This window comes from Salarias fasciatus, chromosome 6, assembly GCF_902148845.1.
Source record: "Salarias fasciatus chromosome 6, fSalaFa1.1, whole genome shotgun sequence".
Classification (NCBI taxonomy): domain Eukaryota; kingdom Metazoa; phylum Chordata; class Actinopteri; order Blenniiformes; family Blenniidae; genus Salarias; species Salarias fasciatus.
In genome coordinates this window covers 21,475,862-21,495,704 of record NC_043750.1, presented here as the reverse complement: position 1 = coordinate 21,495,704, position 19,843 = coordinate 21,475,862, and the positions used below count along the sequence as shown (strand labels likewise).

Below are 19,843 nucleotides of genomic sequence, written 5' to 3'. Positions count from 1 at the left end.
CTTCTTTTGAGGGGAATGACAGATTGTAGTAAATCAATTGTCTTTTTTGATTTCTTGTAACTTCAAATCAATGCTGAAACTTGACATTTCCAGTGCTAATTTTACTCAGTATTTTCTGTTGGTCCTTGCTGGAGGGTTCACAAACAGAACAAATTCTGTTATAGTGACGTTTGCGATTAAGTAAGCATGACGAAAATAGTAGTTGCTTCCAAATATCCTGTGACAGGAGCCGTCAGCAAAACAAGTTTCTTTTTGAGGTGTGGTTTAATTTCAAACAGAACCTTTTTTATTTTAAAGTAACACTAAGGAACTTTCAGTTTCCGTTGATTTTGGCGGCGCCAGTGGACAAAAGCGGTAGTGTTTTGCCTAAAGGAATACTACAGTTCCCATGAGGACTAGTGCGTGACGTCGTAAAATGCTGCTCCCGGTGGCATGCTGTCAGACTGAACTCGCCTACATTTGTTTCCAGTGGCTGTGTGAAGGACGGATAGCGACGAGGTCATGAATCTAATGGTGGCTAAACAATATTATATCATAATGTGACGCATGCCGTGTGCTGGGTTCCTACCACCCTCCTCACAGTTTCTTAGTCCAAGTGAAAGCAATACTGACGCCCTCAGCCCGTGACAGAGGGGTCATTCAACCCGTTGTAAGTCGATGTATCATCACAAAAGATATTAAAATGTTTTATTAAGGTTGAAAAATTCCTTAGTGTCGCTTTAATACCAAAATTTCTGTATTGCTGGTATGTAAAAGCATGAAGTCCTACACCCAAGAATGAAACACTGACATGAAACGCTGGTGCTCAAACAAAGCATTTGATAATTCTGAGATTATTCAGGTTGTAATAGGCAATGTGTTGTATTTGTGTGTGTGTGTGTGTGTGTATATGTGTGTGTGTTTTTTTTTTTTTTTTTTTGTCGGGCGCATTTCATTCAATCAGTTTGAATCATAGGATGAAAATGAGTGTGTGAAAGCACCAGTCAATGTGAGTGATGAGGTCTAAGGGTCGCCTTTGAAGGTAGAAATGTGTGACTGTATCTGTTCACATTTTACAGTTCACCTGTCATTTTACACACACACACACACACACAGAGCTGGCACTTTAGGTATTTGGTGCTGTGTGATCTTACCCTAGCCGCTGTGTCTGCAGCCCCTTAATATAGCCCACTGCTGTCATATTTTTTTCCCTCTCTTCCCGTGCTGTAGTCGTGCTTTGAGCACCAATATGTGTGCGTGTTTGTCCCAGTCTGTAAAAGGGCCAAGCTAGACAAGGGGGTGTTGGGGTGTCAACCTTGACACTAGATGTGAAATAGTGCTACAGACTTGTGTAATTTCCCAGGTTGCTGTGACTCAGACAGGCCTTCCACAAAATGAATCTGATCTCCATCTAATGAACATAGTTGGAGGTGTGTGTGTTTGTCTCTGTGCATTATAGTCAGCTTTCTCTTGAAAATTAAAAAAAACAAAACAAATAGAAAGCACTTTTGCTGTCCACCACTGGTCCTGTTTTGGCCTCCGTCCCTGATTGCATTAGAGTTACTATGGTCCTGCCTGATATCTTTGGCCTGGCCTCAAGCCAAAGGACGTGGCTAAACTCTCACCCATGTACACACACACACACACACACACACACACACACACACACACACACACACACACACACACACACACACACACACACACACACACACACACACACACACACACACACACACACGCACACACGGTTGCGTGCACACTAAGTGAGAGATAGATGCAGCAGAGACCCCCTCTCTCAGTGAGAATTCATTTCTGGACCGATTGGAAGCTGAGAGGCCAGAGGACCCACTCCCCCCCTGTGTTCTTTGCAGGCATTTCTCGGAATTTTGTTTGGCATGCTTCATTTTTTTCTCATGCTTTTTGTTCGTGTTTATCAGAATACTATGGAATACTTAGACTTTTTAACTATTGCAAGTTGGAGAACACAGTAGTATTCAAAATTCACGGTTGGTAACATTTTCTATTTCTCTCTTTTAGATATTAATAAAATCTAAATTTCCTTGCCCATTTTTTGACAGAAAGCATAAAGAAAACTAGTGAAATTTATGAACATCACAACAATGTTAAACTGCTGAAAATCGAAATTTCTAAAGCTTGTTATTAAAGGGATTTTCTGAGTTGTATCTTTTATGATGAGCAGTCTGCTTTCTAGATGTAAATGGCACAATTACACCTCATGAGATTTACAGGGCAGCTCTTCCTGACAATTCAAGGTTCCTCAGCATCTGTGTTGCCGATTATGACTAATTATTGCAAGTTGTCTGAACTGCTCTGTGGTGCGGTTGGAATGTTTGTTGAAAAGAAATGTTTCTGCAACGAGTCTTAGAGTTTCTGAGAAATTTAAAAATCAATGATTGTGCTTGTTGGCTTTTATAAATGATGTACGTATGTGCCAAAATATATGAACCACTGTAAGCTTTTTTTTTTCTCCCCGCTAATTTAATGAGACACATTTGGCTGGACTGTAGTGTTTGTTCTCATGCCACTAAAGCCTGAAAGGAGAATTGTTTGAGCCCCTCTCCTCAGTGGTCAAGGAACAGCGTGATCATGTGAACCAAGTCTGCCATGCCAAAGGAATGTGTTGAATGCTAACGACGAAGCTTTGACAAGTGCATGTGACTCTGCACTAGAGCTGAGATTGGCTAAGTTTGGAGAAGCAAAAGCAGATAGGATGAAAACAGAAGCAGAGAGGGAGAAAACAAGGGGGAAAAAAGAGTGTGCACCAGATTAAAGTGTTGGGGTTGTGCAGTAGGAGATCATGCATAACTTTAACCTTTGGTTTATCTGGAAAATTGATATAAAAAAAAAAAAAAAAAAACAAGGAACCATTCAACAAGGAGCTACTGTGGGAATGAAAAACTTGTATGCTGAAGTCAGATGAGCTCGTCTTTATCTTTGGTGCAGCTTCAGTTCTCATGGCTGAGGGTAGAATGCCATCTGCACTCACAAACCATCCTCAGAGTATGCAGATTGAATGGGGCAGTGTATGAACAAGGGCAATTAAGCACATTAAGTCTGGGAATCAGCTTTCGCAGCGACTCCCACTGCTTGGACAAAAGGATGGGCCTAACTGTGGCACTAATGTAGAAAAGAAGGAGTATTGCATTTTGGAACATCAAACAAATAAAACAACACTCAGATGTTTTTACTGATTTGTCTTCTTATCACAGTTACAAACATTGGTCTTTGGTTTGACTGTAGAGTTTGTAAGAAGAACTCAGCTTTCAGAAAACTGATTACGGAACAGAAAGCTCTCCTTTACTGTCATTCATGTGGTTACAAAATTGATACACACACTCACACTGGACCATAATGGATGTATAACCTCTATTTCCCTGTGTTCTAAGTTTAATGTAGTTTCCTACTCAGTGGAGTAATAGATATTGATTGGTGACCTGGATTTTGCCCTTGCCACCACAAACCAATGTGAGTGTATTTTACAAGGCTGGGGGAGCAATGCTATGAATTATAAGAAAGCTAGAAGGATCCTTAAGTATTAGAGGAAAGTGGGACTAATATATGCTGCAGTGATCTTCTTTCATGTGGGTTTAATGTTATAAATGATTGCATTTGAAGAGGAGGCATTATAAGATGTACTATGTGCATGTAATACCGAGATATTTAGTAGAAATGTAGGATTCTTGAGGAGTCCAAGCATGCAAAGTGTAATTTCTAGTGGTGGTAATTGTCTTTGTTCTGATGTGTGGTCACTTTATTGATTTTAAAATGAGACTGCTGTTTTGGCTTTTTGATCTCCAGATGTGTTTTTCTCAGAATCCTCCAGAAGAATTCACAATGTTACCGCAGGAATGGTCCCCGTCTCTCTTTGTTTTCTGCAAAATCTCTCAGCAGCACATCTCGTCTGAGCATTGTCGTTTTATATTATCAGGTTGAGCTTTATTTCATATCATTTAAATAAATCACTCTGCGATTGTCGCATGTGGACTTATTGGAATGGGTTGAAGACAACAGCTTCTGTTACTTTTTGTGATTTTTTTTTTTCCTATTCACTGAGAAAATATGAATAATTCGGTTGAGTGTTAGCTTTTTTTGACCATTTTATCATCATCATTATGTGAACAGTTTAATATCGCTCTGCAACTTGTTTTGAGGGGTCATCTCTGAGTAAATATTCATGGACAGTTTGTTTTTCATATAAAAACATAAAGTCTTTTGTCAGGGATACATAAACGTGAAAAAGTGACTACACAGGTCAGAATGGTTTACTTTAAAGCTGACAGATCTCGGTAGCAGAGGAATAATTGTGACATAATCATAACTCATCTCTCCCGTCTGAGCCTTTTTGCAGGTCACATGCATTAGTTGTATGCATTTGTGTGTGAGTCGGAATAACTGTTCACAAGTGGTGTTTGGAATGAGCTCAATATCAATGAGTGCAAACTCTGACCATGTCTACATGCCTGCATGCACACACTCACAGAAGCAGAATTTATTTTTTTTGTCTTTTGAAAACTGTGACATGTTTACTGACATTTGCATAATCATTGAGTTGGAGGAATATCTGGCATTGCTGCCTTCACCTTCCATGTGCAAGAGAAATTCCACACATTCTTTGCTAAATGCGAATCAGCATTCAGGAAACCCGCAAACGCACACGCAGTGCACGACCTCTGAGGTATGCATTCACGCCACACACATTCGCTTTCAGCGAAAAGTGAAGCAGTATCATCTGAACGTGACAGCAGAGAGTGGAGGTGTGTAGCAGTTTCAGGGGACTGGCTGAAGGAGGAGGTGTGTCTTTAAGTTGGCTCAGAAACAAGCCTGGGCATGCTCGTGAGCTCAGCCCATTAAACACGACACCAAACATGGCGAGTGCAGCAACTCAGCATGCTGTAGTTCTAAACTATCATGTAGCTGATTGAAATATCATTTTCACCGATGTGTGATTTTACTGCGACACTCACTGACTTTCCACTCTTTGAGTTCTCTGTTGAGAAAATGTTTTCATATTTGCACAGAGACAAAGACTGAGTGATTCCTTGGACTTGTTTCATCCTGATTTCTGCTGAGTAACCAGACTCTTTTTAAATGCAACCCCAAACGCCACACACAGGCACATATCAGAGTCCATTTCCTTATATCAGTGTGCTGAATCTCGAGCCATTTCCTAGTGGACACACTCTAGCAAGAGAGCAGCTAATTAGATCATGGCTGAGGAAACCTCTCACTGGCCACTAAATGTGATTTGGAATCATTTTCATTGGACTGATTGGATTAGACTGCTGCTGCTCAGCGCATGGATAAGGACAGGGTGAGGTGAACACATGCAGTGAACTAACACACTATTAACAAAGTACCTGTTATCCAGCCCTTTTTCCAATATCTATTTGTAATTGAACAGAAAACCTTGATACATAAATGTGCTTTCTTTGCCCTTCTTGTGATGCACTGCACAAGAGAGCCAAATAATCCAAACATTCACTCACACTAATACACATCACACCCACACGCTCACCCACAGATGCTTTTTGGGCCTGACTGTGTAGAAGTCATCCATCTCACCAGGCAGTGGTCCTCCTGAAGAAAGCAGTGGGACCACCATGAGTCTGCCGCTCAACCCACTGCCTGCTGTAGTGTGAAACTGTTTCACTGAAGACTTCAGAGCCTCTACAACAAATGTAAAAATACCCCACAATGTCCGTGGTATTTGGTGAATCTCCTCTCACTAACTTGAGTATGTGCAGCAGTGAATTAAAAGCTTGCACTGTCCTGGCATGTGGGCACAAGGTGTTGAGTAGCAGCTGGTATTTTATTTTTGGTTCTACTTACCTGTGTCGAGCAGGCCTATTGTAGGTGTTCTGTAGCGTATGGGTGGCGAGCGGTGGTGTTGCGGTGGGCAGTTGTTGCCAGGGGAGGTGATGTGTTATTTTCAGTCCATTGTGTCTACTTCCTGTGGGTCAGGGGTTATTGGAGCAGGGTGTTGCAGACTTCATGGAGTAAAGAGGAGGGGAGGGAAGTCAGCAGTAACGGCAGGAAAGTGGCCAGACTCACTCGACAACAGTGGCTGGTCAGCAGCTCGCTTACTACACTTCGTCTGTAAAGTTTTAATCCAAGCTAAGCCTGGACTCCTCAGAATCAGGTAAAGAGGCACTGAATGCATCTTGTTAACTTGGTGGCATGTCATTCAGGACTTTTTTTCAGAACTGTGATGCTGATCTCATTGAGATAAATATGGACAACTGTGGAACTCTTAACTATTTAGCCAGCAAAATCAGACATTGATGTTATCCCAAGCAAGTGGCTTCATATATCAAACTGTCAATGTCAAGGACCTGGTCAAAGTTTCATGAGTTGTGAATGGGTTATTGTACCCAATGATGCCACCTTCTTGGAGGTGATCTGGTTTTTAAGAGCAGTTTTCATGTGTCATCACAATCCAAACCGTTCCATTACCTATCTGTAAATAAGCTGCAATTTTTTTTTTTTAAATCATATGAACAAACCTGTCAAAACAATGTACCTGCAGTGCATCCCTGTGAAAAGCATGTATTCACAGGCATAATGTACCATGCTAAAACTGATCCCATTTTTGTGGGGGGATCTCATCTCTATGAAGAAAATGGACAATGGGATCAGGCTAACTCCAGCTGGTGTGGTGACAGTTCATGTGTTGGGTGACTTTATGCATGTTCAACAGTGTACTGGCGAGGCTAGCAAGACATAATCTCCTGCGTTTTACAGATGCTTGATACAAGTTAGTTTTGAGTAAAATGTTGCACGTTATGTAAAAAAAAAACAAAAAAAAAAAACTTCAAGCAAGAGTGATTCCTTGGAATTGAATCAGATACTTTGAAAGAAGTGAAGAAAGAAAAATAAACTCCAGATTTCTGCTTTCCTCACTTCCAGTTTTGGATGTGGGCTTTTCCTTGTCATTTACTTCCACAGAGTGAAACAAACCTCATTGTTTAGCTGCATGGTTTGTTGATGTTAACTTGGGTAAGTGCAGGTAAATGCAAATATAGTAGAAGTTCTAAAGTTAGCACCGGCCAGCTCCCCAAACACAACCACAGTGACAAAAGGAGAGAAAACAGGAAATCTTTTTGCTCAGTGTGTGTGTTGGGAACAGATGACCAGGAAGATAAAAAGCGCTAACAAAGTGGAAACTTCCACTAAGGGATGTTATTTTGCTTTGTGTGTGTTTTTTCTCTCTTTTTTTTCCCTGTTTCACAAAGCCCCGTGCTTCCTGAAAAAGACTCAGTAAGAGGTAGTTGGTTGAGTTTTGATGAAACCGCCGACACTGTAAGACTTTCCAACATTTATAGGTAACTGCTTCTGTGCTCCCTCAGTCATACATGATGTGAGGCTTTGTTAATGTTTAAACCTGCCCTATTGCAGTTAATGCTTTACCTTGTGCGTACTGTTTAAGTCTGAGCCAGCCTGGGAGCTGCTCAGTGAGACTGAGGCGGCTTCTGCACTCCTGATCAGTTCTTCACCGCTTTCGATCCGCTGCGTCCTCCCTGTCTGTGGACAGCTTAATAAATGAAGTGGAATGATTATTTGACTGAGTGTTCCTGTCCCCGCCCTGCAAGAGAGATTTAGTGCAACAGCGACAGCTTTCTTACAGTTGTCTTTCCAAGCTGATGGAGTAACAGCGGTGCGGTGGTCCTGGTCTGGAAGGACCAGGGGGACACAGTGGGTTGAGAGGACCTCCTTCACAAAGCTACAGAAAATAGAATAACTTGCTGCTTGGGTAAGCTTTGCTTTGTTGTCCATTGTAAACATGAATTTTTTTGGTCAGTTTTATTTTGTGTGTGTGTTGGTGTATTAGAGCTTTAATGAAGGTGATTGTGGTTTCACTTCTCAGTTCAGTTTATATCCCAAACCGTTGTTTCGGGTTAAGTTGTGAAAGCCTATGAAATGAAGAACAGCTGGTAGTCCTCCAGACAGTCTTTCATGTTGGTCTTTGTGAGTGCTGTTTGCAAAGATAGCAGTGTGACGACCCGGGTGTGTGTTCCTTGGACAGTTACTGTAGATTGTTGGGGCTGGGGTCAGATGGCGCCTGGCTGGGTGAGAATTTCACAGCTGCACATGAAAGCAGAGCGACCTTGGGATGGCAGATTGAAGGAGGGAATGACGGATTGTTCAGCTGATGATGGAGGCAAACTGGCCTGTTTTTGATGGTACAGTAGAAGCTCCTCGTGGATCAATATGCTGTTGAGGTTCGTGTGAGAAGATGGGTTGTGAGTGATGCATCATCCACTCTCAGGAGGAGCGCTTTGTATAAACACAGCTGCTAAGTTGTGTATTTGGAAAGGTTCGCCCTCTGGCTTTGAAACATTGAGTAACTTCAGTGTGTAGATTTGGGCACACACACACACACACACACACACACACACTCACCACACACACACACACTCACTCAGTCTTTACATTACACAGCAGATGTCAGAACCAGTTTATTTCTGGCGAAGAAGGAATGCACAAATGTTACTTCGATAGCATGCCCAGCCGCATCAAACAACTGTCTCAGAGAGTCGTATAGAGCCATGTTGTTGGGCCTGATAGCCTGCACAACTGAAAGAATAGTGCTGAAGAATTCTGCACACAACACCATCCACTTGCTATTTGGTTGGGTCATAATGAACTGTCACAAAAGTAATTCTGAAAACTGTATTTCTGAGGAAAAACTCGCTTACAAACATCAGGATCCGCAGTTACTGTGGATGAATGGATAATAGCAAGTAGAACACACAGTCTGTTCCTGCAAGTCCTTTTGTGTGTGCGTGCGTGCGTGCGTGTGTGTGTGTTTAAGCACACAAAGCCATCAGTGACAATGACTGTGAAAGTGACAGCTGTAATAATTTAGCTTATATTCATTCATTCATTACATCTTTTATTTAAGGTCTGCACTGCCATAATGTTTATGTTCCATGATGTTGTGTTACATTGGGCCGTGTGTCTTAATATATGATATAATGTTCATTACACAGTGATTTGATTGACAGATATTTTACACTGCCTGATTTTACATTGAGTTATGCTATTTTATTTCACGTTATGTTAAATTATGTGTTGAGTTGTGCTGTAAATGAACGTTACTCATATAGCAGATTTTACCACCTGTGCAATCTCCACATATCTTACATGATCCGTCACATTCATCCATTTATACAGACACTTGCATTCCAAAGGTGATGGGTGCTCAAAGCGCACACCATTTGGAGCATTTTGGAGTTTACTGTCTTGCTTGAGGACACTGATATACGGTCAGGGCAAGATGCAGAATCGAACCAACCTCTTCTACACCACAATGTGTGTTATTTCATTATACATCACTGGATGATCATGTCAATTTGAATGTTATGTTAATCTTTGTGTCAGAATGTGTTGGGTTTTGTTGTTTTATATCATGTTACATGATATGCTTTATGTTAGGACACAATCTACCATATGATTAAGAACACACTGTGAACTTAAAGTCATTGGGTTTAGGTGCATTTTTCATCCATTATTAGTAGATATGTATTTTTTTTTTTTTTTCAGAGGGATTCTTCATCTGAGCTTTGGTTGTTCTGGAAGATTTGAGACTTGAGATTCTCACTGTTGCGTTTGTGACCTGTGTGGGAAGATGGGGCGCTTGCATACAAAGGAACGATGCAATGTTTCAGTTTAACAAAGATTTGTTCTTGTTTTCTCTTGGAGAGGAGAGAAATGAAGAGGCTGGCTCTGAGATGGGAGCAGTGCTGTGGACACCGATCATAATTGACAACTTGCAACCAGTTGGGAGTTGTGATGGTTGTTGTGGGTGTTACTGAGATGGACAAGGAAGGGTTCAGTAGGACACACACACACACACACACAGGCACACATGAGCTTGTGTTGTAGTTAATTCAGCTTGTTTGCCTGGGTGGTCCTATCTTTGTATTTTGTGGTGATTTGTTTTATCTTTTTATATTTTCTCACAGAGAATTGATATCAGTGTTTTGTTTTTTATTTTTTATTTTTGAACACATTGGACCCTTGTGTGTTCACAAACATGGTCCAGTGCAAACTTTGGTACTAAACCAGAGGACAGAGCTTGTTGGAAAAGCAGGATTTGGTTCATTTACAAATAAACCTCAGGAACATTTCACTTGAAATTCAACTGAACTCTGAAAGCAGCTTGAACTAAAAAAAACTGTCAGAGGACCAAATGAAAGATGTGACAGAATTTTTGAAATGGCGTGCCCTCGTGGTTTATCGTAATTGATGTGCATAACAGGAATTCCTGCAGCTGTTTTTGCATTTTGTGAAAATCCGGCTGAAATAATCCATAATGCACTGCGTGACGTTCAGTGCAGCGCACAGCCTTGTTGTGGATGTTATGTCACTGAACACACGTCGTAGCAGCTGTCAGACGTGACATTTGTTTACATCTTTAGGTGCAGTTTTAAAAATGCCAGTTTGAACTTTGGTCGTGACTGCTGCGTCATGGACAAACGGTCTGTGCTTGGGTGCATGATAACAGTTTATCACTTTCAAAAGGTTAAACAAAAAGTTTGAATGAACTTTCCTGTCACAGTCATAGCTCATTGACATTTTTTTTTTCCAATTATTTTTTTTGCATTTCTATTTTCCTGTCAGATGGAGCAAAACATCACTAAAGAATCACATTTGAGAAATAAACCTATTATGTTGAAAAAGATATTGAAAGCAGGTTTGAATTCCCCATCTGCTTCTGTCTCAGAAGTGGTCAGACTGCACTGGCGAGGCTTTAAAGAGTACTTTGATTTACTTGTGTGTGCTTCATGCATGGCTTGGTTTCTTTAGGGCAACCCATTGACGTCACTTGCTGCAAAAAGCTATTACTGCATAACACAATGAACAGCACAGCTTTACCTCAAACTCCCAGTCTAAACTGTGTTAAAGGTGAAATTCGTATACTACGCTGGAAATCAGTGAAGTTGCAAATCACTACCAGGAGTTACTAACAGCAGCTTGAAGCTGTAAATTAGAAAGTGTTTTATCAAACACTGTACTGTTATTAACTTCTACCACTCTCCTCACTCTCACTGCTGCCAAGCGAGCTTCTTCCATGCTGGCAGCCTGGATGCTTTCACAGCACATTAAGAAAACACAAATACAAACGGTCAACATTACCTGAAAGAAAGGCCAAACCCTCCTGTCTCCAACCATTTGGACATTGGAGAGCCTTGCCAAATTTTCTGTTTCAGAGTTCGGACTGAAATGTGCTCGTAAGAGAGGTGGGTCAATTCAGGACCTGCAGCCAATGTGCTTTGCCCCGTTCCACATACAAAATGAAAAGGAAGCCAATTTCTCCTCAGACTGCACCATGAGAGCTTTTCTTACACTTTAACACACTTCATTTCTCTTTGTTAGCTTTTGACTCAAAAATGCGTCCAATCATGGACTTGGTATGTGTTTGGGGTCAGCAATGTGCCAAGAGAGAGGTTTTGTCAAGGCGGCGAGCAGAGGAAGCTGTCCACGCTCTGACCTCTTTTTATTGAGAGTGCAGATGGGAAACATAATCATAAAGTCTCAACAGGATGCTGTGAAAGGCTCAGACCCAGCGAGGAGGATGGAGCCTTTGATTTGGACTCAAAAGTGAAATGAGATTTCTCTATAAGAATGGGCCATGCATAGGTGTTCGATTCCCAATTGACAAGGAATTTAATATTTCACCACTGTAATCTGCAGACTGGTGCTGCACACATTACTACCTCCTCAATGCGAGGTTTCGCTTTCAAGTCTGACATTGGTTGTGATGCACTGTAGAAAACATGATTTTTACCAAAAAAATTATATGTGATTAGAACCCATAGTTTTATTTTGAACTTAAGTTTTCCCAGCATTCCTGCAAAACACAGAAGAATAAACTTCTCTGCACACTAAATAAGCCTGCCTTCATTGATAAACTATGCTTTTCAAAACTTTGTCAAGCCATTGACGCCACATGTTCCACCCCCTTCTGATTGGCGGTTAAGAGGGTCTGGCACAACCTGATTACATAAAACAGGAAGTCAAAAGAGGGAGGGGTCACAGCACCCCCACACATGCACACGCTTACACTCTGCAGCACATGATAAAGTCAGAAGGCGCAAAACAACAACAAAAACAACACCACACTTGCCTCCTCACTTTGAAGGGCCCATATACCCCAGAGACAAAGTCCAAACAGCTGTTGTGGATGCTCAGTTTGTGAGGTAGGCGCGCGATTCCTCACTTCTGCTTTATAAAGGTCTGTTGTCGTGAGCTTAATATTATGAGGATTTTTTTTCTTTTTAAGTATTCTGAGTTTTATTGATGACTGTCGAGGTCATCAATGCTTCCCATGCCTGGTTGCATAAAGTGACAAGAAATCTTTAACCCTTCACTTTTCATATAGCTGCTGTGCAGGGTTGTGGAAGTTTTTCATTGAAGGTAATTTTGAGCTTTGTAAGTTATGAATGTAGTTGTGCTATCGATTTACTTAAAAAAAAAAAACAGGTTAATATATCTCTTAACAACCTCTTGTATACAATAATGAAGTATTTTATGAATGATAGTCTGAAAGACTGTATTGATCTTTTACTGTAGGTCAGATCTGAAGTGACTAACATATTAAAACGTCTCCACAATTCTTTGTGAAACTTGTACAGAGAAAGAAATCTTTTGTAGTCACTCATGCACAGCCATTGATATTCCCATTATCATCTAAGTGCTTTGCAAGAAATCATTTTACAGTTTGGAAATTGTTTTGAACTGAAAATTTAAAACCTCTTCCCTCAATGAAGCAGCATCAAAACAAAACAAAACTGATCTATTTTGGACACAGTTCACTAACAGATCGGAGATTGCAGCATAATACAATATCGATAATCATCCCCTGGAATTGCTATATTCTGAGTGTGATGTGATTACAAAAATAAATGTTCATAACAAATTGATAGGTAGTTCTAAGTTAGCGGTGTCTTTTCCAACGAAGAAAGTTGGAGCAAATGAAGATTTTTCAGTCGAGTCGTCTAAGGCCGTTCTTCCATTACTAATTGTCTCCCTGTAAATTCTAAAATATGGCCCATATATTGGATTTGAACATATGTACTTTAGAGTTCTAACACTTGTCTTTATTAACATAACTTGGCAACCAAAAAGGCTAAGTAAAAACAGAATCCTGCTGCTGCTGACAAAAAATGTTCCAGTTACAGCTTACCTTTGTGGGTACATACTTGCGTGGTGTTTTGATTTCTGGAAAGTAAAGTCACAGCCACAGGTGCCACTAAACAGACAAAGCATCGAGACAGCTTTACTTTATTCACTGTGTTCATTGCACTCCCTGCCTTAAGTGTCCACCGAGGCACCAGATGGAGCATGCACTGGATTTATTTAATAAGACTTGATAATACACAGCTGTTGACAGAAACGTCAGTCAGAGACTGATGGGACCATGGACTGACCACTAACACTGTCCAGTCTACTGACGGTGAACTTCAGGCATGCAAATTTTTTAATGAAAGTTCGTTCCCTCTCCAGCAGGCGGAGGAGCTGATGACGTTGGCCCCAGAAGCCGCACTTAGCCAAAGGCCATGCACTCTTACTTGCTCGTTAACTGCCCTCCCTTGCGTTCAAAGATGTAAAAATAGCTGTTTAGCAAGAATCCCAGTCATCTCTGGGAAACAAAGACTGATTTATACAAGTTGCAACACTAAGGATAGAGGGGCTTTTGTCCCTCCCCTCCTTCTCCTTCTACAGACCTCGTCACCGTGGCCATGAGTGCCAAAATCTCTGACGCTCTTGACACCCTTCTCTTAAAACAGTCTTTGTTCAGCACAGTCATAGGGACCTGATAGGGAGGCTAAGGGAACTACGGCGGTCTCCAAAAATGCATATTTGGTTACCATGCTTGAGTTGGAGATGTCATGGGAATATTTTCTATCTTTTATTATTATTATTTTTTTTTTTTTACATTTCTTCATCAGCACTTATTTGATATTCAGAAATTTACCACACATAGTTGAAAATGTCACAAACAACGTCTGAAATTCATTTTCCAATTGCTCTTTTTTTTTTTTGCGCTCATGACCCAAAAAATGAAAGTTTTTAGCATTTGACAGCACAAAGAGAGAGACAAATAGGAGTATTTCTGCTTGGAATAGCTCTTGTTTGACCTTTCTCTGACTCATCCTTAATCCTTGTGACATTTGTAGATCTCTTCTGCATATTGACATCAGGAGAACTACTCGCTAGGTACACAACCAGACGTTTTCAAATTGTGAATAAGATTCATATAAACCTATTGAACAATATAAATGGCTGCTAATATCGTGTGTGTAGTAAATTTCATATGAATTCAGACAGAACACAGACAAAGATAACAGCACCTTATGCATCTTCCCTCTTTTTTTTTCTTGAAATGAGAATGCTCCAAAGAGTTCTGAGATCAATACTGACAAACTGGTTACAGCTGTATTTTTAATTTCCTGCTGGGAAAATATGTGACCCAATACAAGCGAGGTGTTTGGAGCTGACCGTAAAATGCGTATTTTCCGTGTAGCCGGTATATGAAGCCTGATGTGGAATAAACAGTAGCGCGTACTGTTTTCAGTCATAATCTCTAAAATCTTGACCTTCTCTCCCTCAGCTTCACCCTGCGCCCGTACTGCGCCCCGTCACTCCGCTCCCTCTTTCCTCTTGCACTTTCTTCTTTTTTTTTTTTCTGAGGAACAAACAGACAAGCTTGTCCTAGTCAGGATGAGTCAGTGCAGCTGGGGTGCAGGTCATTTACCCACAGCCCACTCAGATGGGACAGATGGCTCAGCCACTCGCATGCTGCTATGTGTTAACTGTGCATCCAGTGCGAAGCTAATGCTAACACGTGCCGCTTGAAGGGGAAAGAGTTCAGCTGATCAAAAAACTGTGGTAAAGTGAGTAATCTCAGGGTGGAATTGTGAAAAACATACGTCAGATCAGTGGGCTTTACAAACAATGAAAACACTTGGAGGTTTGACCTCTTCTACTGAGGTTTGGTGAGTAGGCATTTGTTTGCCTTGTTTCAGTGACATTTTAGAATAAGATCAAGCTGATAGAAATGATTATTTCTGATCACACCCCATTTATCACAGTTTCCCACACTGTATACTGAGCATGAGAAACTTAATTGCCGAGAATCAACAGTACAGACGATGATATATGTCAATCATATACTAGAGGTGAAAGAACATTAGTGTTTAAAAGGCATCAATACAGCTGCAGTGGATTGTGTAAAGACTGTGTTTTTATTTATTTATTAAATATTTTTGAATAGATCCCTTTTAATATTGAAACCAAAATAATAATGGTGATACTGGGATGTTGCTGAACACAAATGCTTGTATGGTGTCTAGAAAGATTTCATCCTGTGATAGTTTTCTTCCTTGTTTGTTTATATACTTTGCTGCGCTTGTGGTTTTGCCAATGATTTCAAAAGCATCACAAGATTGCTGCTTGTCCTCATCGAAGAAGTTCAAGCTTTGGTTTGCAGTATATTAGATTTTCACTGATGATTAGGCTTATTTGAGTCTGCTGTATGTCCTCAATGTGGGGCCAGCGTCTCAGCCACCATAGTAAGAATTGTCAGTTATGCATTTCATGCTCAATGAAGTAAATATTGCTAATACAGCACTGTTCATAAGCCATCCAGGTGCTTTATGTATACTGTATATTGTGCATGGATGCTATAATAGTACCCAGTGGTGGTACATTAGTCTGGACCTCTAATGTGGGGGATGAATCCTAATTGCAACAGGAAATGGGCATTGAAACAAGTTGGTGGTTATGACTTGTGATAACTTTGTGTTGGGAGCAAGTAGTCAAATAGAAACTTCACAAAAAAAAAAAAAAAAGTAGTGAAATTATTGCCTAGTTCAATAAGCCATGTTCTTTTTTTTTTTTTTTTTTTTGGTCCAGAAAATTTCATGAACTGAAACATGTATGAGACTAAATGTAGCTTCTGGCTCAAGGTCCTGCTGCTTTCTCTGCTTCTGAAAGAGAAATAGGCTGGTTTACACCCTGTGCTTTATTTTTTTTAATCTTTTTTCCAATTTGAAGCTGATGTACCACAGAAATTGTTTCATTTGGTGAAATTGTGCTCATTTTGTTTGGAGTAATCTCACAAAATAACAAGTAATCAATACCATCACATGTTGTGTTACCTCATTATTGTCTTTTCATTTGGACTTATTGTGCCAAGTAGGCACTGGTTGTGTCTGCACTTCATGACCAGTAGTTAACAATGACTGTGCCTTTCACACAGTGTCTTCTAGATGTGGTTTATAGATGTCATATTTGTGTCTTGAAGCTGCAGTCTTATGTAATGACTCCATTCCTGCAAAAACACGGAAACACCGGCCTGGCTGGCTATTGCTTTACCACTGGAGATGTGGAAGATGAATACAAGTATGTCGTTTAACAGCCTGAGAATGATGGTCCCTTCGCAATTAGTCCACTTTAAAGCCTTTTAGACTGCTTTAAGCTTTCTAAACCGTGAGACGCAATTAGCTTTCTCAGTGCAGTAAAAGTGTAGTTGGAGGAAGTTGAGTGGCGTTGGCAGGGTGGCTCACTGGCAGCTACATTCACTCATTTAGACTTCTAAACGAGATCAAACCCTTGTAGTCGGAGGCTGATTTGGCCACACTGCCTCCTTTTAGGTGCTGCAGGGTAAAACACAGACGTCAGTTCAAGTACCGTGAAGTCTTTAATCAGTGCACTGCGGTGTCATTTTTTATTCCCGCTGTTATGGACGTTGGCATTTTTTGGGTGGGCAATGAGCAAGTACCCAAGCTTTTTGTGCTTTGCAAAACATTTAAAGACTGGAATGTTACTCAGTCAAAAACTCAGAGTGGAGAGTTGTAGCATTGAATTGATTCCAGTCTGCCAGTCCTCACAGCATTTTGCTTTTTTTTTTTTCTTGGCTGAAACGAAGAATAAATTGATTCTGCAACGTTGGATAGGAATGGCTGTCAGCTAAATATTGTTTGCAGGATTTTTTTCTTGGCAGGCTGCTGACTGTAGTTTGACATTGGAGGTCAGGTGTGGGGTTTCCCCTTGGTTTTTGGAAAAACGTAGATGCTGAGTACAAACTGCTTGGCAAATCAACAACATTTCAGTTTGATATTATATGTATGTTTAGCCATCTATTCAGTGAGTTGAGTCACCAGCTATCTAATCAAGCTATTGTAGTTAGTAAATCGTAGTTTATTTTTCCATCCTTTTCGAGTCTTTGGGTGCTGCTGAACAGTTATTCTCAGTTTCATTATAGACATTAAAGATAATTAAAAGGTTCTGATTTTCAGACGGCTGCATTGTAACTGTCATTGTTATGTGTTGTGATAGTAATATGTTTGTTTGTTTTTTGGCAAATGGCAACTGACACTAAATAGCTCACTCTCTTGACACCAGTCTGGATCTCGTGACTTGATCAATCTGTTTATTTTTGCTTGCGTTCGATGCTATGTGGGGCCTTTGTTTCTGTGAGCGTCTCTCCCGCCACTGTTGCCGTTCTCATTCTCCAGTGATGCTGTGTTAGGAGGCATCTGATGACAGTGTGACTCTACTCATTTGGCATCTTCACAATCCCACCCTCCCCTTCCTCTGTCATCATCTTATCAAGCCCCTCAATGTCCCCTCTGTCTGCCACCTCCTCTTCATAGGCTATAAGATCTGGGAGGGCAAACAGAGGGTGACTTCCTGTGTTTCATCCTATCAGAGGACATACTTCTAGAGAAAAAGGGGGGTGGTGGATAAAGAGGGACTGCTAGGCACAGCTGCCATGCTGGGGCAGCCCTCCCCATCCCAGTCCAGTATCGTCCCATGCTGTCCCATTCCCAGCCCCGGGGCTGCGAACGCTGGACTTCAACAAGCTGAAGTGGGCTCTGTGATAGAAAAGGTCGGAATCGGTCGGTGAATGAAGGAAGACTAGAATAGATATGTGCGTGTCCTGCAGTCACAGACCACTGAAATCTGTCTCAGACCACTCTGGAATCGATTGAATGCAACACTGACTACTATGGAATGTACAACACAAAAAGCAGGACTGGTCTCCTCATCATATAAATTATGAGCACTGACATGAGGTATGTAATGGCAAACAGCTACTCAGTGTGTGGCTAAAAAAATCTTCCACTGTGCATTTGTGTCATGTTATGTTCAAAGCGCTGTTCAGTGGTTTGAATTCTCTCATTTTGTTTTGTGTAGAGCTTTTATTTGACTTTGAGTCTTTTCATTTTCACTGACGCTGGGCTTGATAATGTCAGCAAGTGACCGAGTTTATTCAATGCACAAAAAAATTTTCCTCAAACACTGGCAGGAGGTAAATCTGATTTCTGACCACCGGTGTCTCAGAGCATGTAACCGTTTTTTCTGACAGTTCCAAAAACAGTTTCAGATACAGATCATGACGGCTTTTGCAGTCGTGCATTGTTGAGCCATTTCAACCGACAGAAAAGTGCAGCCACAACTGTAACAAAATTAATCTGTGGTCACTGTGATGTACATCAGTTTTCTCAATCAAGAGATAGATTTTTCAAATAAATTCACTCAAAAGCTGTGTGGTCTGAATCCTTTCAGTCTAAATTCAACAATATACAATGAGAAAAGGTGCACTTCAGACTGATGTTTACATCTTGAATGCATGTAAATCTCCATGGATTGGTATTAAAATTTAGAGAAATCAGATTACCAACCACTACTCGATGTTAACTGGGTTATTGTATTGCATGCAAATGGATTGTCCAGTTTCCTGCCTCAATCTCATTCCTTCCACTTTCCTTTGGTGTCTTTTTTTCTTCCTGCGTATAAACACACACTAACACCCTTATTGGTAAAATGCACAACTTCCATTGCCTGTTTTGGATTCCTGCTTGCAGTCCATATTTTCCTCTGTGCATCATTGTATGTGTTTGTGCTGTTTGTTCACATCTAGTGTGAAATAGGTGGTGGAAAAGCACAAGTATCAAGTATGTATAATTGTGCATCAGAAAATCTGTGTGAAAGCCCACAGATGGAGGAGAGACGCTCCAGCTATCACACAGCTTGTCGTCCTCGAGCCACTACAGTCTGTAGGCATGTTGCAGCCGGTGGCAGAAGCTCTGGGGTGGAGATTATTTAAAAAAATCCAAAAATTCCAAAATTTGGAGATGCATGTTGTTTTTTAAAAAATATTTAAGGATATTGGCAAATGGCCTTTACGGCAGGCTTTTACAGCACCAGTGTTTGATTTGTGAAACAGCTATACAAACTTGTAACTGATAAATATTCACCTTCAGCTCCTCTTGCAAATGGACGGGATGAGAATTGACTTTTTTAATCAGAAGTTTCTGTGAGACTTTCCTCTTCAGTTATGGATAATTAACATCTTGTCTTCAAATAGGATTATTGAATATGAAATGTGGCTTATTGAACTTAGGCTTTTAATTACATGTGCTGCTGTGGCGCTTCAAGCGAGGTGTGAGGGGCCCAGGTTTGAATCCTCATTGTGACGGGAAAACGACAGCCATCACAAACACATAAAGTCTTTAGATCCAATTGATCTTGCATTTTCATTTTTAGTAAAATCTGTGATACTGAATTTTTGGTCAATCTTTTTGATTATTTTATCTTTTTTTTCCCCTCTGTATTACCTTGTGCGTCATTGTGGGGGTTTTCTCCTGATAGTTTGGCTTTCTTTCCTGTTTGTGCTTGTTTGTTAATTGGTGACTTTGATTCGATGATAAGTGTGATTTTGAGTACAGCTGGCTGTCTCTTTGTAAGTGATAAACTGGAGACACATCCAAGGGTACATCCAAGGGTACTACTAGTACTAGACTGCTAGTCTGGTTAATGTTAGATG

General features: G+C 40.7%; 1 protein-coding gene across 5 annotated transcripts in view; it reads left to right on the top strand.

Moving 5' to 3' along the window:
• Positions 1-19,843, top strand: part of gab1 (GRB2-associated binding protein 1) — a 51,865-nt gene that overhangs the window by 11,870 nt on the left and 20,152 nt on the right. Inside the window, exon 1 of one of the 5 annotated variants that reach the window (XM_030093106.1) lies at positions 12,107-12,206. The exons of 3 other annotated variants lie outside the window; for them this stretch is intronic. The gene's annotated coding sequence lies outside the window, so the exon portion shown is untranslated. Of the gene's footprint in view, positions 1-12,106; positions 12,207-17,828; positions 18,090-19,843 lie in introns of those variants that run through there. One more of the 5 variants, XM_030093105.1, reaches the window with a different exon arrangement.